At 43.5% G+C, this 27,936-nt stretch overlaps 1 pseudogene; it reads right to left on the minus strand.

Annotated features, from left to right (window-relative positions):
- Positions 1-14,512: 14,512 nt before the first annotated feature.
- Positions 14,513-14,630, minus strand: LOC126185695 (5S ribosomal RNA; annotated as a pseudogene).
- Positions 14,631-27,936: the final 13,306 nt, after the last annotated feature.

The raw sequence follows: 27,936 nt of genomic DNA on the forward strand, positions 1-27,936 counted from the left end.
CTGTGGACCCAAGTTGTCAATGAGGAACTGTGTAAGCTGGTGGTGGCTCAATAATGTTGTGGGCTGTGTCTGCATGGAATGGACTGAGCCCTCTGATCTAACTGAACAGATCATTAACTGCTGATGGTTATGTTAGGTTACCTAGAAACCATTTGCACCCATTCGTGGGTTACATGTTCCCAAACAACGATGGAATTTTGGGGACGACAGTGCACCATTTCACGGGGCCACGATTGTTTGCCATTGGTTTGAAGAAAATTCGTGAAAATTAGAGTGAATTAGAGAGAAGTTACTTCGTGTACAAGATACTGCACCGGTAACACTTTCGCAATTATGGCTCAAATGGCTCTGAGCACTATGGGACATAACTGCTGAGGTCATCAGTCCCCTAGAACTTAGAACTACTTAAACCTAACTAACCTAAGGACATCACACACATCCATGCCCGAGGCAGGATTCGAACCTGCGACCGTAGCGGTCTCGCGTTTCCAGACTGTAGCGCCGAGAGAAGAGAGTACAGCCTTTCAAAATGTGGTGCTACAGAAGAATTCTGAAGATTAGATGGGTAGATCACATAACTAATGAGGAGGTATTGAGTAGAATTGGAGAGAAGAGGAGTTCGCGGCACAACTTGACTAGAAGAAGGATCGGTTGGTAGGACATGTTCTGAGGCATCAAGGGATCACCAATTTAGTATTTGACGGCAGCGTGGAGGGTAAAAATCGTAGAGGGAGACCAAGAGATGAATACACTAAACAGATTCAGAAGGATGTAGGTTGCAGTAGGTACTGGTAGATGAAGAATCTTGCACAGGATAGACTAGCATGGAGAGCTGCATCAAACCAGTCTCTGGACTGAAGACCACAAAAACAACAGTGTCTTGCGATACGTGCATAAATACGAGTATATTGATGAATAATTCTGCGATTATATCTCGCCACGAGTATATAAAAATGGTTATCATTTTTATTATAACTGTTCGTTTTCAAAGAAAAATGATTCGTTGTGTCAATACAACTGTTTCCTGGAATATTTGGAATAACAACCATTCTGCATCGCCGGTTTCGCTAACGCCGTTGGTCAACAGCTGCTGCTCGTACATGGGAAACAACATGCTCGTAAAATATCGAACCTTGATATTTAGAAAATGCTTGAGAAGCGCATCATACTAAAGGAGTATTTGTTACATCTAAGTATGTACTACAGTCGTGCAAATGATGAACAAAATCGGGGACCCGCTGGGAGTATGTTCCTTTGTGAATGAATCTGTAGAGTGTTGTCTCAGCGTACCGATGTCCGTCTCCATTGCTCTAAATGTTCTCTTTGGCGCGTATGAACACTTTTAGTAGGTCCGTGCTGACCTGATGAAAGTAGGACCGCTAATGCAGCCCATCAGCAACACGGTTTTTCCTCAGCGGCCTCGTCAAAGCATCAGAAGTCTCACAGCATGTGTGAAAGTAAGGCCACAGTCTTCCAAGTTTGATGCTGTCGGATTAAAGCACATGCCATCATGCTACCTAATGGTTCCCCTCTGGCCAACAGGGCAAGTTTTAGCGAGCAGGTAATCCCAGCAGACGTGTGTGCGGCCGCCAAGGCCCCGAACCGCCACCAATCTTAAAGACGGTGTGTCCGGAAAGGCCTAGCAGCCTCTAGTGCAAAACTAGGCCGCACAAAAGGGACCCCTGTTTTCGAGAATTTCAAGCATTGAGAAATGCATTTTTACTTTTAGGAGCAATTGACATAATGAGACCGATGCTGAAAATTCTTTATTGTGTACCAAATTGCATTATGTCCGAGCGTATCTGATGAAGACTGTGACAAAGTTTGGTAAATACACAGAAAATGAATTTCACAAACTTCGCAGCGTCGAAGTGCTACGAACCGAGGAAAGTGCCGCAGAGTGGCGGAAATTCACTCGTATTCGGGAGGGTGGCGGTTCGAGGACCACTCTGACCATCCAGACTTGATTTTCCGTGATTTCTACGCATCGCTGAAGAGGAGCGTTAGCGGGTGATTTCCTTCCACATTATTCTTAAATCTGGGCCTCTTATGACCTCGTAGTCGACTGGACCTAAAGGCTGAACCTCCTTTCGTCTGAATGAGTCACTCATTCATCATCTAGTTTCAACCGATTTTCTCCACCGTGTACAAGTGTGTTGATAAGATTCTAAGTTGATCCGTCATAAGCATAATCGGGTATTAATTGCTCAACATTAACGGGATTCATATACTGGCAAAGTGCCTGGGGCGATCCCAAGAACCTGATAGTGCTGTTATAATGTGAGCAACGAAGGCGAGACATTAACCCCCGTAATTGAATGATATACCATCCACTGCATATGATTTACATAACCCGTTAATATAATGAGCCGTGGTTGTGTACTACTTCAGCGAAGCACTCAAGTGCTGGCTAAAATCCGCTAATCAGGAACTTGGCTAGCATGTAGATTACAGGTCGCCTCATATTAAGACAGTTTCCATAGTCATAGCTCGCTCACCTACCTACTAATCAACACCAACCCCCCCCCCCCTCTTTCTGCCCAGCTCCTCTCACTCTCACTCTCACACTCTCTCTCACACACACTCTCTCTCACTCTCTCTCTCACATACTCTCTCTCTCACTCTCTCTCTCTCTCTCTCTCTCTCTCTCTCACTCTCTCACACTCTCACTCTCTCACACTCACACTCTCACTCTCACTCTCTCTCTCTCTCGCGCGCACACACACACACACACACACACACACACACACACACACACACACACACACACACTGCTTACTAGGAAACATTATGCCTGGACTTAATATTGAGAAGTGAAAGACGTGAATTCTCGTATTTCAATTTGCTGGTCCTCAAACAGTAATCACTCATCTTACGATTAATGACTCGTGGCTGTTGTTCCAACTAGAGAACAGTAATGAGAACACAACGAGCTACTTTTCAACGTAGGAACCTCAAAATGCGCTTGACACTCTTTCGATATTCTGTGCTACAGGACTCACGGTAAATGTAACAGTTAATAGAATAATGGAAAGTATTGACCGGAACGAAGTGTAGTGTACGTTTTGTCGTTAAAACAATGGGCATGCTACGTGTGAATTGAAGTATTTGTTATAGCATCGAGGTTGGAATGATAAATAACGTTAACTGCACTTGAAAATTACAATCGTTGCATTACTGTCCGCTAAATTACCACCAGATGGCAGTATCAAAGTGATTGATTTGAGGGTGACATTTGGAACATAAAGGTCTAGTTGCACTACCTGCACGAATGCGATGAAGGTGGATTATAATCGCTTCTAATTCATCGAAAATTATATGTTTTGCAACACAAATAAATTCATGGCAGTTTTTCTTTACCGCAATGAATTAAAGGATCATTTACCTGGGTTTTAGTTGTGGCTGGCTTAGAGACAAACAGATCTTCAGCGGGTGGATTTTTCATTATGAAGCGGCAATCAATTTGTTTCTTCCTCCTGCTACTCGTGGCTTGTACACTGAATGGAGGAATAGCCAGCACCTGTGGACGGCTGATTGTGTGCCTGTGGTAGCAGAGGCTGAGACAAACTAGTCTAGCCGTTCCTCAGAAAATACTCTGATAGGCATCACGGTCAAGGATTTGAATCACTTTCCAGTCCGCCCCCGGTAGCTGAGTGGTGCCGGCACGGTAGCTCAGCGTGTTCGCTCAGAGAGCTGGTTGGCCCCTGTAATAAAAGACTGAGTCGAAGGATCAACAAACGAACCGTTGTCATGTGGCATCCTCAACGACCAAAGACAACGATTTAAAAAAAGAAGTGGTCAGCGTGACAGAATGCCAATCCTAAGGGCCCGGGTTCGATTCCCGGCTGGGTAGGAGATTTTCTCCGCTCAAGGACTGGGTGTTGTGTTATCCTAATCATCATCATTTCATCCCCATCGACGCGCAAGTCGCCGAAGTGCCGTCAAATCGAAAGACTTGCAACCGGCGAACGGTCTACCCGACGGGAGACCCTAGTCACACGACACTTTCCAGCAAATGTCACAGTACGTCACATTAGACAGAATTGCAAACCTCACCACAAGTATATCGAAGACTCCTTTGAGTACGTCTTCTTAAAAATTCACGATAGTCACATTCTTACATTTCGTTGGCCAGCCCTCGCTTTTTTCCAACCATCTAATTATTTTTCAGCAATCTTTGTTACTCTTAGGTGACGCGCTCTTTTCCCTCACTGAAAATACATACACTGCTCAAAACAATTAGGGGATCAGGTGAGATATCATTCACAATAGACATAAAGTAACGTATTTTATTCAAATATCGGTTACAATTGTAATTTGTGTGTGATACAGTACGATACTTTGTTATCTCAACTCTTTATTTGAGGTTTAAATGGCGTTTACGTAGAGGGAGGCACCATGGGGCTACCATAATACTAAAACAGTCACTCTTGTTGCCAGTTTGTATGGTGTGTGATCACCTCGGACAGCCAGTACAGTTGCACACCTGCGTTGCATGGACAGTATGAGGTTATCAATCTGCTCGTGAGTGATATTTGGCCATTCTTCCATGAGTGCAATATCCACCTCTGCAACAGTTGTGGGAGGTGCTGGTCTCGCTACAATGCGTCTGCCAATTGCATCCCAGACATGCTCAATCGGGTTTAGGTCCGGTGAACAAGCTGACCACTCCATTCGTTCAATTCCCTCAGCTTCATGCACGTTGTCCACCAGCGCAGCTCTGTGGGGACGAGCGTTATCGTCCACCAGAAGGAACCCATATCCTATGCCACCAGCGTAGGCGACCACAAAAGGTCGAAGGATCTCGTCTCTACACCCCTGAGCAGTCAGAGCGCCATTCTGATCCGCTTACAGGTCCGTACGTCCGCCAATACTGACTCCTGCCCACAACATTCATCTACCACCTTCTCTCAAGATGAGGGAAGAACGATTGTCCAGCTGAGCACAAAATCTTGACTCATCTGTGAACAGCACCCGGCGCCATGCGTTACGACTCCAATCCTGATGTTCCTCCGCCCAGTTTCTGTGGGCTAAACGGTGTGGTGGTTTTAATGGGACACACACCATAGGTCTCCGTGCGTAGAGGCCACATTCCCGAAGGCAATTTCGGACTATTTGTGTTGACATTACGCGCTCTGTTGCTGCCTGGAGAGTGCGTTGCAACTGAGTTTCATTCAGCCTCCTGTCTCGACGGTGAAGTGGATGACCCTGGCCTTGCCTTCTTTTAATGGTTCCTGTTGTCTGAAATCGCGTCCAGGTCCTGGAAACTACACTTGGGGACGCTCCAATAGCTGCAGCCCACCTCCCTCTGTGTCTGTCCCGCTTCCAAGCGTCCTATGGTTCTCCATGTCATAGCTTGGGGTAAATCACGTTGTTGCATTGCACGATCTGTTCACTACTCTATCTAAACCCAGCTGCTTGTGTAATTCCTTTGGTAGAGTAAACACAAGTCAACACCTACCCCTTTGCAGCAACTTTCCGTTATTACCACCATTTCGGTGACCGTAATGTTGTTGTCTCCACTCCGTAGAACCGACAGAAAGACGCCGAACCATTTTAGTTCATTCTGCCGATGACAATACTTCAGAACCTAGATATCTCAACTGTCCCACTAATTGTTATATTCCTCCTCAAATAATTTCTGTGTAACGCTTAATCTGCTTATATCTCTCTCAGAATTCACATTCGTGCATAGTTTATAGGATTGTAAAGGTTTATGGCCCTGGACAGAGCGTTACATTGTCCAGTGTGAACTACTTTTCAACTGCTGAGAAAATCGCTTGAGTCCATCCCGTCACTATGATTTTGCTTATAATGGTACCTAGACATCGTTTTTTGACGAGAAGCTTCATTTCCTGTCATTAGGGGCTTAATTCATTCAGACACTATATAGCTGTTAAAATTCGGTTGTAAGATATTTCAGTGAAATACTCGAAGTAGTTAATCAAGAATAGTGGTTACACTTCACAAAAGTAAAATTTTTAAATTCATCAGCAGCGACATAACATGATTTTTTCTCAAGCGTAGCGACTAATTTAAGTGCGCTATCTTCAGCTAAACATTTTTCCGGGTAGGCCTATGTGACACCGTTGTCATATTGTTTTATACACCATGTCTATGCTACTGTTACTAGTAGCCATCGTCAGGGGGATGTAAATAAATATACTTGCCTCATCTTCCGAAAAATTGGCCTGTATAGAAACAGTGACGGCACGGTAATACACCTGGGAACGTTTTATTGCAGAGTAGCATATTTTGAAACGATTTTAAGTCAGCCAGATTTCAAAGTAGAGAAAATAGTTTTACTGAAAAAAATTACCACGAACTTTGGTTTAAGGAGCTGTAAAGTTAAGTGTGAAATCTTCAGTTGACGAAAGCAGCAAGCGGCCAATGGTCTGTACATATTGTATCTATTAGGGAGAATGATTTCTTCCTTTGTTTGATTACCACGTTCATTGTTTTCCAAACAAATTCATCGTTGCGACCAGTCTAACTGTCCTCGAGCAGTATATATTTTCTGACAAGACATGATGAAAGAAAGTCGAAAATTGTGTGATCTTAATCTTTCCCGGCGGTTTAAGTATTTTTACTGCTCTCGGGCGTCCAGGGGGTGCAGTATTTAACGAAACACGATATTTCGTGAGCGTAACTTGTCTTCATCTTCAGGTGATACCTATAGAATGAGCGTCTTTGCCACATCGCACCTCCTTTATTCTCTTATCGCTCCCCAACCTCTTCCCTTGCTACCGCACGTCGCGTCGAGTGGGGTGTGGGGAGACGCGAATTTGAATGCTATGCGCGATCTCCGGTCCCTCAGTGTTTCTGTCGCTCCCGTCGAACCAATGTTGTTACTCCAGCGCTGCGTCCTACGCTGCACTCGAAGAGAAGCCATTTTCTCTATTGATTACACCGTCGGCCGCGCATATTTCAACATCCTCCTTTAGAACGCAATCCCAAAACGACGAGGTCTGTCTTAATATTTCAGTTCGTTCGTTTTTCGTTGAGTCTCCTGTAGCTATGCAGTGCTCTGCAACCGTTTATTTTGTTCGTTGCTTTGCTTCGGTGTGTCTCCTGCGCTCCTGGCACCTTTCTTCGACTCTCCGCACAGTCTGTCCGATGTATGCCTTACCAATTTACATGGTGTATTGTAGACACCCGGTTTACGGAGCCCTAAGTAATCTTTCTCCGTATCTGATAGCGAACGTGTTTTCAGAGGTGGTCGGATACGCGTTTAATGTTACATTGACCCAAGATTCAGCCGATTTTGTTCGATAGTTTGCTGTTGTCATTAGATACGCAACTGCCTTATTCTCCTCGGCGTGTTCTATTTGTTCTGCCTGTACCTTTTACCAGAAGTCGTGCCAGGTATGTCTCCCGCCGTACCCGTTCTTCATTTCTAGTATGAATACATTTCAATGTTAATAATACAGTTACAAAATGTGGCGCACAACTATCTGTAAATCACTGATAAGTTTAATGATCATCATCGTCATCTGTAAAGAGCGTGCTCGACAGTTAATCGTTCCATTCTTTTTACTAACCCCGAAGAGTGCCTACGAAAAATAACTGTCACTGTCTTTGAACTACATATGATGTAGCGGCAAAGCCACAGTTTCAAATTTTATATGGAGTACCAATACTTAAAATTTATGCCAGCTTCGCACTATGAGAGCCCAGACTTTATTCAGAAAATCGCTTGTGAATATCTTCGGTGGTTTGCAAAACTCATGTTGAGTGATTGGTTTAGTTAGTTACCTGCTTGTTCCGTGGATCATAACTGTGGCCTGTCCTACGACACGATTGTAGTATGCTACATTTTCTCGGCGAAAAATGTGGCAAACTGATGACCATGTATTTTCTCATTTAATTTATTCCTCTCCGAAACACACACACACACACACAGAGAGAGAGAGAGAGAGAGAGAGAGAGAGAGAGAGAGAGAGTTGCTGCTACTACTACTACTACTACTACTACTACACGTATAGACATTGCGTGGAGTGGAAGTAGCTGTCTAGCAGATATAATTTCAGTTCGTGTTTGAAGTGAATGTTATTATCTAGAAAATTTTTTACATCACTGCGTCGCTGATCAAGATATTTGTGGCTGAAATATCATATTTTTCTATGCCCTACCGAGACTGAGCGCTAGATATAGTAATTTCTCATTCTAGTATTATACTATGTGACCAAAAGTATACACCGCTATGTAACGCAGAATTCACCATTTCATAAGAGGTAGACCCGCCAGTAAAAAACAAGGCGAGAGCATTGCGCTGTCACTAGAGAAGCAGGCAGTAACACCGGGCCGGCCGAGGTGGCCGTGCGGTTCTGGCGCTGCAGTCCGGAACCGCGGGACCGCTACGGTCGCAGGTTCGAATCCTGCCTCGGGCATGGGTGTGTGTGATGTCCTTAGGTTAGTTAGGTTTAAGTAGTTCTAAGTCCTAGGGGACTTATGACCTAAGATGTTGAGTCCCATAGTGCTCAGAGCCATTTGAGCCAAGTAACACCGGAATGTGTCTGTCAGGAACGCTCAGTGACTTCCACTGTGGACTTGTCATCACCTTAGTAACACATCTGTCAGGGATATTTCAAGCCTTTTAAAACTGACCTGGTCGACTGTTCGTAATGTGACTGAGAAGTGGAAATACAGATGAACGACCGCAGCTAGACCAGGACCAGGGAAACCTCATGCATTGAAACCGACAGAAACCATCGAACACAGCGGTGGGGGTGGTTGTAAAAAATCGCATGAAATCATCCGAAGGAACCACTCGTGATTCCAAAGTGCTACCAAGCAGTCCGACTAGTACAATGACTGTGCGTATGCAGTTAAAAAGAACGGGGTACAATGGTCAAACAGCTCATCATATGCCACAAATTTCTGTAGTCAGTGGTAAACGACGCTTGAGGTGGCGTAACGAGCAACGCCACTGGATAGTGGATGGCTGGAAACGAGTTGTTTGGAGTGTTTAATCACGTTATACCGTTGGGCAATCCAACGGAATGTTTAGGCGTTTGTCGAATGCCTGGAAAACATTACCTGACATCGTGTGTAGTACCAATAGTGACGCACTGAGGAGGAGGTGTTACGGTATAGGGATATGTCTCGTACTTAGTGTGTGGTCCCCTTATTGAGCTTATGAAAACGCTGAATGCGTTGAGACGACCGCTTGGTTGAAGATGGAAATCCCGATTCGAGTGGCAATGCGGAACAAATTTTCAGTTCCAGAATGAAATTTGCATTCTGCAGCGGATTGTGCGCTGGTGTGAAACGTCCTGGCAGATCAAAACTGTATCCCGGACCGAATTTCGAACTCGGGAGCTTTGCCTTTCGCGGGCAAGTGCTCTCCCAACTGAGCTACCCACGCACGAGTCACGACCCGTCATCACAGCTCTTTGGAAGGTAGGAGCCGCGGTACTGGCGGAAACACAGCTGTGAGGAGGGGTCGTGACTTGTGCTTGGGTAGCTCAGTTGCTAGAGCCCTTGCCCGCGAAAGGTAAAGGTCCGAGTTCGAGTCTCGGTCCGGCACACAGTTTTAATCTGCCAGGGAGTTTTAAATTTTCACTTGTCGCCACTGCCAGATTGCGACTAATGTCGGAATTTCAGTTTCGTCATCAGTGATTATGACTTGCACCCGTGTGATTTTTTGCTTTGGATCCTGTTTGTACAGTCTGCTCTATAACGACAATGGAATTCTAGATAAGTGTGATACCTATAAAGAGTTATCATACTTAACGTTTTCAGTCGCATTTTTAGTGACACAAAGCAAACGAAATCAGCTTAGGATTTTAGAGTCTAAGGTGGACGGTTTCCCTAAAATTGTCCTTTTGTTGCTTAATGTGAATACTTGTGTTCCATATTTGCGTCCTTCTAATTTTTCAGAGCACAGGTTTGAAAATACAGTTTTGGATCTTAAATTGCTAATCAGCACTCTCCGTTGAAAAATTTAACTCGGTGTTCAGATACTTCTTGCAACTGAACAATGAAACGTGTGAAAAACGCAAAAACATTTTTTTTTCTATTCGTGACGACAACAAAATGAATGCAAAGATTAACCCACATCACTTGCCTATTCTGTGCAAGAGCCACATGAAGTACTTCGGAAGCTGTACGTTTTCATTTTGTTGTAAATGTTTCACGCACCGGAAACAATATTCGTAATGCAAACATTAGCTATACCCTTCGGAGGATCTGGTAAATTAAATTTACTTAAGATTTAACAATTTAGCTTTGTAAACTCGCGTTGTTTATTCGATATCGGCTCCTCGCAGTGCAGCACGTTTTTCTTTCTTTTCGGATACCGTACGGCAACCTACGGCAATCAATCACTCAGAGAGCCCGTGGGGAAGGGAACCGGGATGGAAACAGCTAGCACTGTAGCTTTAATTTGTTGTATGCCAAGCTTTACCCTCCATAAAAACAAGTTTATGCTTTTACTACGAATTCTATTAGGTCATCTGGGAAATCTGTGCAATACTGCGAAACCTGGAGAACTGAAAAGACCCTCGGTGATTTTATAACAAAATAAGGATAATGCTGAGGAGGCAGAGAGTGTTGCACTTTCGGTTTTTAAAAAAAGAGAAGAAACCTGAAAATGTCTACAGGCAAAAGTTAGTGGATATTCTTGCACCTATAAAACGATCAACGCGTGAAGCGTACAGCAACGTCCATACTCTTACGTTAGCAAAAGGTCATTCCGTGTACCTGAAAAAATGATGGTCCTGAGAAAAACAGCCGGCCGGGGTGGCCGAGCGGTTCTAGGCGCTGCAGTCTGGAACCGCGCGACCGCTACGGTCGCAGGTTAGAATCCTGCCTCGGGAATGGATGCGTCTGATGTCCTTAGGTTAGTTAGGTTTAATTAGTTCTAAGTTCTAGGGGACTGATGACCTTAGAAGTTAAGTCCCATAGTGCTCAGAGCCATTTGAACCATTTTTTTAAATTTTTTTTAAAGAAAAACATCTAAGCTAGTCGAAGCCTTCCGTACAGTCACTCGTCGACCAATCTGGTACCGCAATGGAGCACAAGAGAGGGAAAGCTAAAGTTTCAAATATCTCGTTTAAAAAATCATTTACACGGGAGAATAGTACAGACGAATCATCGTTTGACCGTCGCACAGATTGTCGTATGGAGGACACAGAAATAGAAATTCCTGACGTCTAGTAACGACTGATAGAATTCGAAACAAATAAGTTTCCAGGTCCGGATGAAAGTTCGGTTTTCCAGAGGATATTCTTCGGCAGTGGCCCCTTGCTTAGCTTTTATTTAACACGTATCTCTAGCCAATTGCAAAGTACCAAGGGATCGGAAAAAAACGCAGGTTACTACTGTATATAAGAAGGGACCCATGAAATCAGAGACCAGTATTTTACCATCGGTTTGCTGCAGAATTGTTTAGTATATTCTAAGTTCGAATACACTAAATTTCCTTTAGACAGAAAAGCTTCTGTCCACAAATCTGCTTTGATTTAGAATGCATCACTCTTGCGAAAAACAGTTTGATTTTCTCGCGCTCAAATGCTACGAACTGTAGATGGGCAACAGATTTCCGGAAAACAATTGACACAGTGCCTCACTGCAGAAAGAGGTCCGAGCATACTCTCCATGCTAATCTATCCTGAGTGAGGCACATCACCTCTACACAACTGCCACAACCTACGTCCCTTTATACCTGCTTACTTTAGTCAAGCCTTGGTCTGCCTCCACCCACTTCCATCCATTACCAAACTGAAGATTTCGCCATGACTCACGATGTGTGCTGTCAGCCTATCGCTTCTTTTAGTCAAGCTGTGCCATAAAGCATATTTCCCCAACTCGATTCAGTACCACCTCATTTTCTGCCCGATCTACCCATCTAACCTTCCACATTCTTCTATAACATCACATTTCAGAAGCTTCTGTCTCCTTGTCTGAATCGTCTATCGTCCACGTTTCGCTTCCATGTATGTTTATATACACACCTTCAAGAAACACTTCGTGACATTTAAATTTACACTATATCATCGAAAGTATTCGGACATCTACTAGTGGACATGCAAATAGTGTGTATCTACCCTTCGCTTTTATGACGGTTTGAACTCTGCGGGAGACACTTTCATTGAGGTGTCTGGATGTCTGTGGAGAAATGGCAGCCCATTATTCCTCAACAGCTGGAACCAGAGACGGTGGTGGAGTTGGACGCTGGGGTCTGAAGCGAAATCGACGTTCTAAGATATCTGAGAGGTTCAGGTTGGCGCTCTGGGTTGGCCAGTGCACCTGCGTTTATCATGCTGATACAAATAATCATCCTCTGTGAACTCATTCTTTACTGCACGCAGCACACAATGATGCAAAATGCGTTCATAGCCTTCTACAATTAACATTTTCTCATGTGCAATATAGTGTTCACATCATAACGACAGAAAACAGCGCCATACCCAACACCAGCTCCTCTGTACCACGCTGCTAGCACTACATGTGATGACAGGTAACTTTACCAAGGCATTCATCAACCCAAACCATCGCATCGGGTTGCCATAGGATATGGGGAGATTAATTACGCAAATGTACTCGAATCCAGTCATCCACTGCCACGCGGCCAGGTTAAAAACACATAGTCGACATATCTGATGAAGCTGGTCGGACGGACGGGGATACAATTCAACGCCCGTTCTTCGAAATCCTCAGTGTAAAAATTAGTTGTGGCTGGTGAGAGTGGCGAACTTGTGCTGTCCCACCTGTTTTAACTGACAATTTGAAAGTTTTTACAACACAACTTTTATTTACATGAGTCTACATGGAAAGGACTAAATAATAACGAAAAGTCACAATCATAAAGGCGGTAAGAATTTCCTACTAGAGGCAACAAAAGATAACTTCTAAGTTTCCCACAAGAGTCCGTGGTAACACACATACACTTCATTGCAAGTCCTATTCCGATGGCGAAAACGTAGTCTTCTGTGGAGACGTCCTTGAGGTCGATATTCGGCGTGAACTGACGTTCGGTTTTTTTTTCTTTATTGTGATTTCATTCCCCTGCCCCATATGGGCAGGGGAGGGCTGTCAGCGGCACGATCCGCCGTTCTTTAGCCGAGTGACACGACAACTAAAACAAGAATAAAATGATACATACATAAGGAGATAAAAAAGGGGAACATAGAACAGAGTAAGGGGAGAAAATGGAGGTAAAAATACACTGACATGTAGACGTTCATGGGGGACAGTTAAAAAAGTCACCAGAAAGTTAAAAAACACAGCTGGCGATTCTGGAAACACAGAGAAGACACTGAATGCGCATGCACAGGTTAAAAGTTGGCCACAGTATTAAAAACACTCCGAAACAACACACTTAAAACACACTTGGAGCACACACGACGAAGAGTAAAACTACCAGGTGGGAACTGCCGAGAGAAAGGTCAGAGAGGATGGAAAAGGAGGGGAGAGCATGGGGCAGCTGGGGAAGCGGCGGGATGAAGAGAGGAGGGGCAACCGTGGGTTCACGAAGAGGCAGGAGACATGTGGGGCGGGAAAGGAAAACGGAAGACAGGGCAGGAGGGAGCGCAGAGACACTGAAACGAGGCACAAGAGATGGATGGGGAGTAGGAGGGGAAAGCCGCTCAGAAGGAGGGAGGGGGAGGAGAGGGAGCCCTGAGGAGGAGGCAGGAAGAGGGGGTTAGAGTTGGTAGGAAGGGTAGATGTCAGGGCGAAGCTCATCATCCGGGAGGGGGAGATGGTGGAAGTTGTGTTGGGAAAGGAGATGGAGGGTGTGGAGATGGAGAGAGGGAGGGACACAACGGTAAAGGCGTGGCAACTGGTTGGGGGTTGACGTTCGGTGTTGGTTCTAGCCTTTAAATAGTATTGGCCAGCCAGTCAGATGTTAGTGTAGTAATACTTCCTGCAGGCCATCTCGAACTCCCTCTGCAGGAAGTAGTACGCAGAATGTCTGTATCCAAAGCAGCCGATGTTTACCATTGCTTACGCCTTAGGCATTGACAACCTCGGCCCTGTGTGGTGTTAGGTGTGTTGCCGGCTCGCAGGGGCTACCTTGGCGACGGCGTAACACCATCAGTTCCAACAGCCGAATGATGGCGTTGCTAGCGACGCTTGATAGAGAGGGTAAACGTACTCTACGGACTTAGAGGGCGCCACCTCAGTACGCGCCATTTTTGTGATATCATGACGTAATTCAGCCAATGAGATATCGTCCTTTGGGCCTAAAAGTGGGAAACCAGCCAGTTTCACGACAATAACACACAGCTTCCTGAGAGACAATCTCCACTGCTTTCAAATTAATAATAGTAGTGTAGACCAGATGTGGCTTAATAAACTCTCCTCCCGAACAGGCCATGAAAGCCCAAAGGTACCGACCGGCCGCCGTGTCATCCTCAGCCCACAGGCGTCACTGGATGCGGATATGGAGGGCCATGTGGTCAGCACACCGCTCTCCCGGCCGTATGTCAGTTTCCGTGACCGGAGCTACTACTTCTCAATCAAGTAGTCCATCAGTTTGCCTCACAAGGGCTGAGTGCATCCCGCTTGCCAACAGCGCTCGGCAGACCGGATGGTCATCCACCCAAGTGCTAGCCCAACCCGACAGCGCTTAACTTCGGTGATCTGACGGGAACCGGTGTTACCGCTGCGGCGAGGCCGTTGGCAGATGTGGTTTGAATTCAAAGAAACAGTATTCGTAGCAATTGAGAGATTTATACCAAATAAATTAACAAACGACGGAGCTGATCATCCTTGGTACTCAAAACGGGTTAGAACACTGTTGCAGAAACAACGAAACAAACATACCATATTTAAACAGACACAAAATCCCCAAGATTGGCGATATTTTACAGAAGTTCGAAATTAAGCGCGGACTTCAATGCAAGATGTTTATAACATTTACACAACGAAACTTTGTCTCGAAACCTGGTAGAAAATCCAAAGAGATTCTGGTGTTATGTAAACCATGTTAGCGGCAAGAAACAATCAACGCCTTCTCTGCGGGATAGCAACGGAGATACTATCGAAGACACTGCTTCCAAAGCAGAGTTACAAAACACAGCCTTTCTTAATGCCTTCACAAAAGAAGACGAAGTAAATATTCCAGAATTCGAATCGAAAATAGCTGCCGACATGAGTAACGTAGAAGTAAATATCCTCACAGTAGTGAAGCAACTTAAATCACTTAATAAAAGAAAGTCTTCTGGTCCAGACTGTATACCAATTAGGTTCCTTTCGGAGTATGCTGATACATTAGTCCCTTACTTAACAATCATATACAACCGGTCGCTCGACGAAAGATCTGTATCCAAAGACTGGAAAGTTGCACAGGTAACAACAATATTCAAAAGTGGTAGTAGGAGTAATCCACTTAATTACAAAAAAATGGTTCAAATGCCTCTGAGCACAATGGGACTTAACATCTTTGGTCATCAGTCCCCTAGAACTTAGAACTACTTAAACCTAACTAACCTAAGGACATCACACACATCCATGCCCGAGGCAGGATTCGAACCTGCGACCGTAGCGGTCACGCGGTTCCAGACTGAAGCGCCTATAACCGCACGGCCACACCGGCCGGCCACTTAATTACATGTCCATATCATTAACGTCGATACGCAGCAGGATTTTGGAACATATTTTGTGCTCGAACAACATGAATTACTTCGAAGAAAACTGCCTATTGATTCACAGTCAACATGGGTTTAGAAAAAATCGTTCTTGTGAAACATAACTAGCTCTTTATTCACATGAAGTGTTGAGTGCTATTGACAAGGTATTTCAGATCGATTCTGTATTTCTGGATTTCCGGAAGGCTGTTGACACTGTACCACACAAGCGGTTTGTAGTGAAATTGTGTGCTTATGGAATATCGTCTCAGTGATGTGACTGGATTAGTGATTTCCTGTCAGAGAGGTCACAGTTCGTAGTAATTGACGGAAAGTCATCGAGTGAAACGGAAGTGATTTCTGGCGTTCCCCAAGGTAGTGTTATAGGCCCTTCGCTGTTCCTTATCTATATAAACGATTTGGGAGACAAATGGTTCAAATGGCTCTGAGCACTATGGGACTTAACATCTATGGTCATCAGTCCCCTATAACTTAGAACTACTTAAACCTAACTAACCTAAGGACAGCACACAGCACCCAGCCATCACGAGGCAGAGAAAATCCCTGACCCCGCCGGGAATCGAACCCGGGAACCCGGGCGTGGGAAGCGAGAACGCTACCGCACGACCACGAGCTGCGGACAATTTGGGAGACAATCTGAGCAGCCGTCTTAGGTTGTTTGCAGATGACGCTGTGGTATATAGACTAATAAAGTCATCAAAAGATGAAAACAAATTTCAAAACGATTTAGATAAGATATTTGAATCGTGCGGAAATTGGCAGTTGAACCTAAATAACAAAAAGTGTGAGGTCATCCACTTAAGTGCGAAAAGAATTCGTTAAACTTCGGTTACACGATAAATCAGTCTAATCTAAAGGCCGTAAATTCACCTAAATACCTAGGTATTACAATTACGAACAACTTAAATTGGAAGGAACACCCAGAAAATTTTGTGGGGGAGGCTAACCAAAGACTGCATTTTATTGGCAGGACACTTAGAAAATGTAACAGATCTACTAAGGAGACTGCATACACTACGCTTGTCCGTCCTCTTTTAGCATACTGCTGCGCGATGTCGGATCCTTACCAGATAGGACTGACGGAGTACATCGAAAAAGTTCCAAGAAGGGCAGCACGTTTTGTATTATTGCGAAATATAGGAGAGAGTGTCACAGAAATGATACAAGATTTGGGCTGGACATCATTAAATGAAAGGTGTTTTTCGTTGTGACGGAATCTTCTCACGAAATTCCAATAACCAACTTTCTCCTCCGAATGCGAAAATATTTTCTTGGCACAGACATATATAGGGAGAAACGATCACCACGGTAAAATAAGGGAAATCGGAGCTCGTAGGGAAAGATATAGGTGTTCGTTCTTTCCGTGCGCTGTACGAGGTTGGAATAATAAAGAATTGTGAAGGTGGTACGATGAACCCTCTGCCAGGCACTTAAATTGTATTTGCAGAGTAGTCATGTAGGTGTAGATGAAGATCATACTAATTGCAATTTTGTCCACTATCACTTCTAGATAACTTAATTTTCGGTGGTAAGCGCAGTATCTGTTGTATGCGAGAACTCTGAAATTCTGGAAATCTTCAGCCTAATGAATGTATTTCAGTTTCAAAAAACAGAATTAGTAAAAGAAAAATACAAAAATTGTGGAATAGCTAGAGCGACATTAAATGGATCACAGAAATAAAGGAAGATATAAAAGAACTCCAAATTACAGTAGATGACCTAAAAAACAAGACAGAGAATACCAGAATACTGCAAGACCTGCAAACCGGACTACAAATTAAAATCAATAAAAGGAATACAGGAAGAGTGGTCTCAGATGAAGAAAGAAAGAGAATATCTGAAAGAATGAAGAAATATTGGGCAGACAGAAGAGCAAAACACCTTTCATGTAAGAATAGACGCTAATAATTATATTACCTAAATAGCATATTAAGTTATTGTTGAGCCAAATTGTATCCCTCTGTAACAACTTGTGTACAACTTTGTATTTTTTATTTTTGACTAGAGTGGTCCAATGAAGGCCATAAGCCGGCCGAAGTGGCCGTGCGGTTAAAGGCGCTGCAGTCTGGAACCGCAAGACCGCTACGGTCGCAAGTTCGAATCCTGCCTCGGGCATGGATGTTTGTGATGTCCTTAGGTTAGTTAGGTTTAACTAGTTCTAAGTTCTAGGGGACTAATGACCTCAGCAGTTGAGTCCCATAGTGCTCAGAGCCATTTGACCCATTTTTGAAGGCCATAAAATAAATAATAATAATTTCAGTTGTCGTTTGCTGTCGGTTGACGACTGCGTTACCTGCTTCGCCTCCTCCTCCTTACGTGAGATTAGCAGCGCAGTTCTTAACCGGTGGAAGGAGGTAACAATGGAGTTGTTTGATGTACTTGTTTTAAACACGTAGTGTCATTGTGAGGATGTCGTGGATGATCATCGTTATTGCCGTCGATTACCTGCCACCATTTTCTTTTAGTGTTTATACAGATCTTCGGGAAGTCAGGTAAAACCAAAACTAACGTTTAATTTCATTTCCTTTCCTCGAAATTACGTTTGTCCTGTAGGCTGTAGTATGTACAGACAGTAAAATTAGTAAATTATCTACGGTAAGGCTGCGGTTTCGTTGAAGAAAACATTCGCCGTAACTGAGTTATGGAAAACATGGAAAACTTAAATCAGGATGGCTGAATGAAGCCTTCATATCCACTCTTCTCTGGAAACTATCCTGTTCCTTAGCCATTATGTCATCTCACTCGATAGAATTAGTAGGTAACAGACTTATATACGACACCTGTTTTTTAATATTCATTTAAAGAGAAGACAATACTACTTTTTTTTAAATCTAAGAACTGAAATTTTCTCACTCACAATGTTGCAACAAATTGAGAAGATCATAAGAATAAGAATAAAACTTGCGATGTGCATAACAGTAATCTCTAAACGTAAATCTTTTGCGTTTTGAACTAATGAATTTAAATTACTGATGGAAAAACTGGGGTTTTGTGGGACAGCGTGGAATTACTAGAAGCAAGACTTAAAGGAATTAGTGGCATTAGCTGGGGAAAGCTGAAAATTTGAGCCAGGCAGGGATTCGAACCCAGGGCTCCTGTTTACTAGGCAAATGAGCTGACCATTGCCCCATTCGGAAATGGCTGTCACTGCAAATGCACAGCCTAGCCTAGTGTTGTGGATGAGACGGAACTATGGGCCTCGTGGAAAAAGGGTGACCCAGCTGAGTCACACAATTTGACTCTGTCTGTTCACAAGGGGTGGCCATTAATTGCACGCGTTGATCACGTAGGCTGACGTGAGGATCAATGAACTATACTTGACGGGATGTATCTGGAACATCTTAGGTGATTAGAAGTTAGTAGACAGGAATACAATTAAAAAAATTCCAAATATCATCGTCAGTCATTAAGTCATGAGAGGAATCTCGTTGGCACTATGAAAAATTTGAAACTAGACCTAATCGATGGAAATGGCATATTGTTTATATTAAAGCATATATTCCGAGAACATTTACACATATGATTATTCAAGAACTGCCTAACAATTGACAGTAGTATTCCTACAGAAATGAGAAATTGTAGAAAATTTTTGTTTATAAACAACCGTAAAAATGTACTGGATATAGCTTAAAAAAACGAACAATAGCAAATACGTGCCAGTAATTCATCTGTATATTGCAAACAATAACATTTATCCATATCAACCGTGGGTATTTCCTAGATTGTTCGTAAGTACCAAAGTCATATCATGCCTTTATCATGACATTTCGTCGTAGCACAGCTGGTAACACTTCTTCCTCGTTCGACATATTTCCCAAGCGTACAAGGTGTCCCACTTAACTATGCCACATCATGTATTTCCGAAGCAAAACAAAACTTGAAAAATTCGATTGGCCAGGGATGCAGCTATGTCAGGGACTCACAAAATGAGCAGGAATGCACAATCCATAATTGTAAACAAACACCACTTTCAGCACAAAACATGTCTGACTTTTTTCTACGGAAATGAAAACTAGAGGTACAATTAACTACTACAGACTTGTTTTCACCGTCCTAAACCTCATACCTTCTGAAATACGTAGATTTTAAAGGATGACAACGGCGCCACAGTTTCTGCCGTATTGCTTAGAGCAAGGGTTGCGTACAGCAGGCGTCAGAGCTGTAGAGGCAACCAGCATTAAGGCATTACGGCAGAAACTGTGGAACCGTTTCCAATATTTAAAGTCTAAGTATTCTAACAGGTATAAGGTTTAGAACAGAGAATCCAAGTCTGCAATCAGTAACTGTACCTCTAGTTTTCACTTGAGTACAAAAAAAAACATACATGTGCCATATAAAAAAAAATTGTGTTGAAAGTCATATTTGAGTACTTGCTGGCAGTGTTCATTCCCGCCCATTGTGTGAGCCCGACATAGGTGTACCCCTGGCCAATTTCATTTTTCACATTTTGTTTCATTTCGGAAATATATGAGGTGGCAAAGTTAGGTGGGACACCTGTAAAGTTGGCTACATATGTGTGACTTATGCTCTATCCTTGCAACTAAGTCTTTAAAGTCCCCGACGCACCGTGGAATTAAATTTATGCTACTGAAAACATCGCTTTGAAGACACATCGAATGCCTGAATTGCGTCGTGTCACAATTCGGCAGAGATTTATATTATAGCTCTATCTATGTACCATTAACGTTCAAACGCGTAGGTATATTCACCTACCACACAGTAGAGCATTACTTCATCCTGATTTTGCACCATAAGTGAAAACTGAAAGGGAAATTTGTGAGAGTCCTTGTTACGAATTGATCTAAATATGGTTAACGTAAAATGCTTTTGTGCCATACAGAGAAGCGTTTCTTCTTTACCTTCTTTAAAAAAAGAGGGGATTCATCGAAAAGGTATCTGGACTAGCTGCTGATCAATGCTGTATTAGTCGTAAAAGGGAAGGGGTATGTTCATTATGTTCTCGAACTTCTACACAGATAAATTAATGGGGTGAAACTTTGCCTCCTGGAACTTCGTGGTATAAAGAGAGATGAAATATTGCTCGTTTAACTCGTCCTTGTTCCCGAAACCAAGACGACCTGACTCGTAAGGTATCTAAAGACTGATTTGCGGCAGTACTCTCAACTATTTGCTGGTGGGATTAATTGTCTGTTTGCTCGAGACAGGTAAGAAAGACAGATTATGAGTCAAGAAGTAACCATGTTACCAAACAATGTTTTTAATATTGACATTCTATTAGCTGTTAGCTTCCATAAGCAGAAGCTGTTGGTAAGTTGAAGACGGGTTTAATTTTGTTTCAGAGGGAATCGGCGTGTGCGATGCGTATGAAATACTTCTTCACGCTAATGACATTCGTATAGAATTGGATTTAGCAGTTTATAGCGCTCATATTGTTCTTACGGAACTAGGCAGTAAACTCACCCGGCCAACGATCTGATTTTCGATTTCCTTAGTTTCAAAACACGATTCGAGATCAATACTGGTGTTGGCCGATCAACCTATATAACGAACACTTGTAACTCATATCATTCTTGATCAGATTTAACGTTCCACCTCTATTGACCCTATGCCTTTTTTTCTTCATTTTGTTTTGAAACGCGGTTCTCAGTGTATAGCACAAATGGTTCTCTCATTTTCCTTTCATGATTTTACAATTCAATTTTATTTCATCACTGTGGCCGAATGGAATTCCTGACGCCACAGTCATTAGTTCCTTTAAGGCCATAAGTTGTATGTGTCGTCTGTCTATGAATGGTATAAACTTGGTCCTGTCTGTTATCGTATTTCAAGTATGGGAGTGTAGGTTTTTCTGAGACAGAAATTACGGACTAGTCCTACATTTGTTAAAAGAGAGTGGAAAACCGCACAATAACCACATTCAGGTTGGCTGATGTTCAAGGCCAATGGTCCGCAGTTCGCCGCGCGGAGTAGATCCAGGTCTGGCTAGCCTTCTTACATGGAGCTCTGCATCCCATTGTACGAGCAGGTCAGTGTATGATGAATAAGGTTAAGGAAAAAATTTTGAATTATCCATATAAAAGAAAGTGATGTATCAGTTTCCTAGGAGGGACTGCCGAAGAGTGAATATGAAATGCTGTCTGACGCCTACTGCAAATGATGGACGTAAAAGGTAATCCAGTCAACTTATAAAAATAGATGCATGGATGTATGTATGTGTGTTGCACATCTCATCCTAAACCACTTGGCCGATTTTAACCAAACTTGGTACGCGTATCGCTGGAAAGAATCGCTGTAAGGGTAAGAACCACCGTCCTATCACGGGCGCGAGAGTGGGGGTGAAAAAGCATTGTAGCCCAAGGCGCACGAATATCCATATTTTATTCATCCAGTATTTGAAAATGAGAGCACTTAATGATATGCAACAAACTTTATACATAATTTTAAACCTTTACGAAACTTTTTCTCGCTGACAATCCCCAAAAATTTGTGAAAGGGAAGAAGTTTATCGCTTACTGCATTTCCGCTATTCGTGCAGTGAAACAGCCGCGTGAATCATTACGTTTTAATTTATTACTGCGTAACTACTAACTGTATTCGCAACACATACAGCAGACAATAACCTCGTATGACGCTGATGTACCTACAAAAATACATTACTTTATGTCACGTTCGGGGCCGAGGGGTTCTAGGCGCTACAGTCTGGAACCGCGCAACCGCTACGGTCGCAGGTTCGAATCCTGCCTCGGGCATGGATTTGTGTGATGTCCTTAAGTTAGTTAGGTTTGAGTAGTTCTAAGTTCTAGGGGACTGATGACCTCAGAAGTTAAGTCCCATAGTGCTCAGAACCATTAGAACCATTTTGTCACATAGTTCAGGAGATATGACGTAATAAACACTCGGATACGTGAAAAAATGCGCATCATGCATGACATTTTAATTTATTACTTCTTCACTATAAACTCTATTCGCAAGACATTTCGCATGCAGTAGCCACGTATACAAATGGAAAATTATATCACTGTACTACACATAGCTCAGGAGATACAACGTCATAAATATTGAGCTGTGTGAAAATAAAACTGTAGGATGAAATTCGCTAGAGATATGAGTGTAATATGTGTACAAAGAAGTCTGAAACATTTTAAATTTATGTGAAATCTATTTGACACGTGCGTACATGGGCAAAGCCACACGTAAAAACGTCATTATTGCTAAACCTCTGGAACGATTTCAACCAAATTTGGTACAATTATTAATCGCGATCTGGAAACAAATACTGTGGGACTAAGGACCACCAACGTGCTATTGGGCTGAGGGTGATAACGTGGAAAGAGAATGGGGGAGTGCTACGATCGCAGGTTCGAATCCTGCCTCGGGCATGGATGTGTGTGATATCCTTAGGTTGGTTAGGTTTAAGTAGTTCTAACTCTACAGGACTGATGACCTCAGATGTTAAGTCCCATAGTGCTCAGAGCCATTTTTTTTAATGGGGGAGAAGGAGATGGACAGGCACAGAGGGGGAAGGAGGATATGAACTATTAGACTGGAGTAAATACCTGTATGCGCAACGTCGGGTACTCAGTTAGTTAGTTGATATAGGCTTTTCTAGAAAGGTATGTCCAGGAACGTTCCGTTTCCGAGCTGTAAGAGAAAGAAAATCAGCTTTCATTTTCAATTCTCACATTAATACTGATGTATCTTACGTATGGCATGCTAAGGGCCTACATGACACAATCACCTGCTAAAATGAGTACGTATGGGAAGTGGTGAACGACGTTCTTTACCACGAATGCCTCAGATTTTAGTCTTAATTGTAACCGTAATTTCCTCCAGAAACCTCACCCCTAATATCAGACCATATTATTAACATGAAAATTACGACGAAATAAACTTAACTGGATAAGCAATTTGCCAAAACTGAATCTGAGTACCAGGCGATCAAAAAGTCAGTACAAATTTTAAGAGAGAATAAATCACGGAATAATGAAGATAGAGAGGTACAAATTGACACACATGCTTGGAATGACATTGGGTTTTATTAGAACCAAAAAAATACAAAAGTTCAAAAAATTTCCGAGAGATGGCGCTTCATCTGATCAGAATAGCAATAATTAGCATAACAAAGTATGATAAAGCAAAGATGATGTTCTTTACAGGAAATGCTAAATATGTCCACCATCATTCCTCAACAATAGCTGTAGTCGAGGAATAATGTTGTGAACAGCACTGTAAAGCATGTCTGGAGTTATAGTGAGGCATTGGCATCGGATGTTGTCTTTCACCATCCCAAGAGATGTCGGTCGATCACGAAACACTTGCGACTTCAGGTAACCCCAAAGCCAATAATCGTACGGACTGACGTCTGGGGACATGGGAGGCCAAGCATGACGAAAGTGGCGTCTGAGCACACGATCATCAGCAAACGACGCGTGCAAGAGGTCTTTCACGCGTCTAGCATTTTTTTTTTTGTTCTAATAAAACCCCATGTCATTCCAAGCATGTGTGTCAATTTTTACTTCTCTATCTACATTATTCCGTAGTTTATTAAGTTTTCAAATTTATACTGACTTTTTGATCACACGGTACATATGATGCAGGACAATTCTACGCAAAAGTAGCAACAGAAACGGGTGTTGATGTCAAAAAGCGGTTTTTGGTGTTTTAACCACAGTTAGAAGGCCCTTGTTCTTTTCGTATACTTTGATATTTCAACACTAGACGCTAGACGGCCCCTGCGGCAGAAGGGTGCTCGATTTTTATTCCGTGTAATTGGAATATCGGACAAAGCCACTCGCGCCATTAGGCTGTCGCAGCACGCGCCATGTCGGTGCTAGGCGGTTTTTCACCTTCCGTTAATGGTCTGTCAGACAAGATGGAAAGCGCACAAAGGGTCAAAGCAATCCGTCGCGGAGTCGGCTGGCTGTAAAACGGTAATAGAGCGGCCACTGCTGTCAATAACACTTGCCGCGCCTGCCTCTGCGGATACGGCCGTCCGCTCTTTGAAGCAGTAATTTCCGGCAAACGTCAACCGACGACTCTGACCTCAAGCTGAAATTTCCTGACAGGATTCGGTAGATGTGTCGATGCTAAATGATCGCAAGATCAGAACCGCACAGGACGTAGGAGATTAGACGTGTGACGTGCCTCTCACCTCGTCCTATTTTCTGAGAGTATTTGCCGCGTCGTCTACGCAGTTTAGCGCCTGGTTCACATCCACATCTTCAAGTACAGACGCTGCACGAAGCAAATTAAGGTTAAATCCCTAATGAATCCTAAAACAATAAAAAAGTTTGTACGTGTGTATAATTAATGAATAAGTAACATAAATAGACGAGGATTGGAACTTAAATAGTGGAGAGTATTTATCTACAGCAGATACGTGTTTTCGCAGGTTCGAATCCTGCCTCGGGCATGGATGTGTGTGATGTCCTTAGGTTAATTAGGTTTAAGTAGTTCTAAGTTCTAGGGGACTGATGACCCCAGAAGTTGAGTCCCATAGCGCTCAGAGCCATTTGAACCATCTGATACGTGTTTCAAAGTTTTACTAACCTTCAAAGTACTCACCAGCATTGTGTATAACCTTCATTTCTCCACTTCACTATTACATCGGAAACAGTGGACTTAGGGATGTTTAGGAGTGTGGAAATCTCGAGTACAGGCGTATGACACACGTGATAGCCAATCACCTGCTCTCTCAAGATGTGTAATGACTACTGAGGTCGCTGATATGGAGTACCTGGCAGTAGTTGGCAGCACTATACACCTAATATGAAAGACGTATGTTTTTGTGGGGTGTCCGGACACTTTTGATCACATAGTGTATTACGTTCCAAAGAAGGACAAACAAGTTATTAAGCAGGTAGTCATAATGTTTTGGCTCATCAGTGCATCTCAGTGACAAAAAGGACTTGGATAGGGAGATTGTATAATGTAAATTCCATTCAGCCGTATATTACTTCTTTTTGCTTGTGACTTGCTGTAAATTTCCTGACTTATTTGCATCCATTTAGTACGAATCAACAGAGCGCAACATAGCTGAAATAATAAAACTAATTTCTCATCACAAATGTGAAGTACAACTGTGTAGCTACTTGCAAAAACTGACTGTTGCTTTAGTTATGGCGAAACTTTGCGTGGATAATTAGCGCCGTGAGCTGACCGAATTTTCAGGCGGAAGCCAACAGCTGTGAGTGGCCGGAACTGCGGAGTGGCGGCATGAAGCTTCTGCGTTCTGCGCACTGTCCGCTCTCCATTAAGCCTGCACTCCAATTTCATTCACGCCTTAACTGATTTATGACACTGGTTTCGTCCGGGCTCGCTTCACACAATGCGTGTAATACGAAAACATTCAGCCCAATGTATCCGACAATTTCCGTTAAAAATACGCAGCCAGAGAAAATAACACATTTCACAACAGAAAGAAGTTAATTGATTATCATAACAGTTTTAACATTATACAAGTGTCAGGACAGTTGTTGCAATATTTACAGAGTATGTAGTATACATCAAGGGATGAAGAAAGGTTCCTATAAACATCAGTCGTAAACGTCCATTTTTAGAGTTACAGCCTGCGTGTGTACGAGGAGCATATCTTGCACACCGAGCACTTTGGCACGAGACGAATGAGGAAAGTAGGTAAGTACTAGACGTTTATGCAACACAACGTGTCTGTGTTGATATGAAGCGCACAACCAACACAAGAACACGTACAGTACTCCACAGCGTACTAAAGTACCTAGTGTATCAGTCAGCTACGCTATTTTCATCCGGTGTACCTGTAGTGTTTACATTGCTTATTATTTGTTGTGACACAGCAATCAATTGCATCAATTGCTGTAATTTTTTCCCGTGTATGTACAGCTCTGGAATGACCATTTTGCAGACGGCGTGCACATTGGTTTTCTTCCCCTTCTTAACAGCTATCTACATCTATATCTACATCCATACTCCGCAAGCCAACTGCCGGTGTGTGGCGGAGGGTACCTTGAGTACCTCTATCGGTTCTCCCTCTCTGCTTTCATCCTCATGGTATCTTCGCGAGATATACGTAGGAGGGAACAACATACTGCTTGACTCTTCGGTGAAGGTATGTTCTCGAAACTTTAACAAAATCCCGTAACGAGCTACTGACCCTCTCTCCTGCAGAGTCTTCCACTGGAGTTTACCTATCATCTCCGTACCGCTTTCGCTTCTACTAAATGATCCTGTAACGAAGCACGCTGCTATCCGTTGGATCTTCTCCATCTCTTCTATCAACCATATCTGGTACGGATCCCACACTGGTGAGCAGTATTCAAGCAGTGGGCGAACAAGTGTACTGTAACCTACTCCCTTTGTTTTCGGACTGCATTTCCTTAGGATTCTTCCAATGCATCTTAGTCTGGCATCTGCTTTACCGACGATCAACTTTATATGATCATTCCATTTTAAATCACTCCTAATGCGTACTCCCAGATAATTTATGGAATTAATTGCTTCCAGTTGCAACCTGCTATATTGTAACTAAATGATAAGCTATGTCCCTAAGGGGCCCCATAACGCGCCTAACGTTCGAGCTCCCAACAATTAATCAGTTGTCCGGATCTTGCAGGCTGAGAGGTTTTCACTGCAACAGCACAGCCGACGTAATCTGGCTCAGCGACAGTGTCAGCCATTCGAACCTGTTTGTCAGGATAACCCGGAGCCGGCCGCTGTGACCGAGCGGTTCTAGGCGCTTGAGTCCGGAACCGCACTGCTGCTACGGTCGCAAGTTCGAATCCTGCCTCGGGCATGGATGTTTGTGACCGAGCGGTTCAAGGCGCTTCAGTCCGGAACCGCGCTGCAGCTACGGTCACAGGTTCGAATCCTGCCTCGGGCATGGATGTGTGTGATGTCCTTAGGTTAGTTAGGTTTAAGTAGTTCTAAGTCTAGGGGACTGATGACCTCAGATGTTAAGTCCCATAGTGGTTAGAGCCATTTGAACCATTTGAGCTAACCTGGAAGGCCTTACGTGCGGCCGCCTGGAAAGTCTTTCGCCACCTACGCTCCGGGGCAACCTCCCACTTGACCACAGGTGAGGGGTCAACCTCAGTGCGAACAGTAAGTGGCCTGGCCACCGGTGAGGACCGATCGGATGACTCTGACGCGCTGGACGTCCGTTGGATTCTCACGGCCGGCCCACAACAGAGGTGCCCATCCACTGGCGCCTCAAGCTATGTAACAGAAGCCATCACAGCCTTGAGCTGAGAGTGGCGTGTCACCAACTCGGCTCGCATCAGCACACAGCAATCGCTGTCCCTGTCCATAATAAAGACCGTGGAAAACTAAACTATTCAGCTAAACGGACTATCGGCACGTGCTGCGGAACTCTATTATAGACACTGACAAAAACGCAGGAACT

This window comes from Schistocerca cancellata, chromosome 4 (assembly GCF_023864275.1).
Source record: "Schistocerca cancellata isolate TAMUIC-IGC-003103 chromosome 4, iqSchCanc2.1, whole genome shotgun sequence".
Lineage (NCBI taxonomy): Eukaryota > Metazoa > Arthropoda > Insecta > Orthoptera > Acrididae > Schistocerca > Schistocerca cancellata.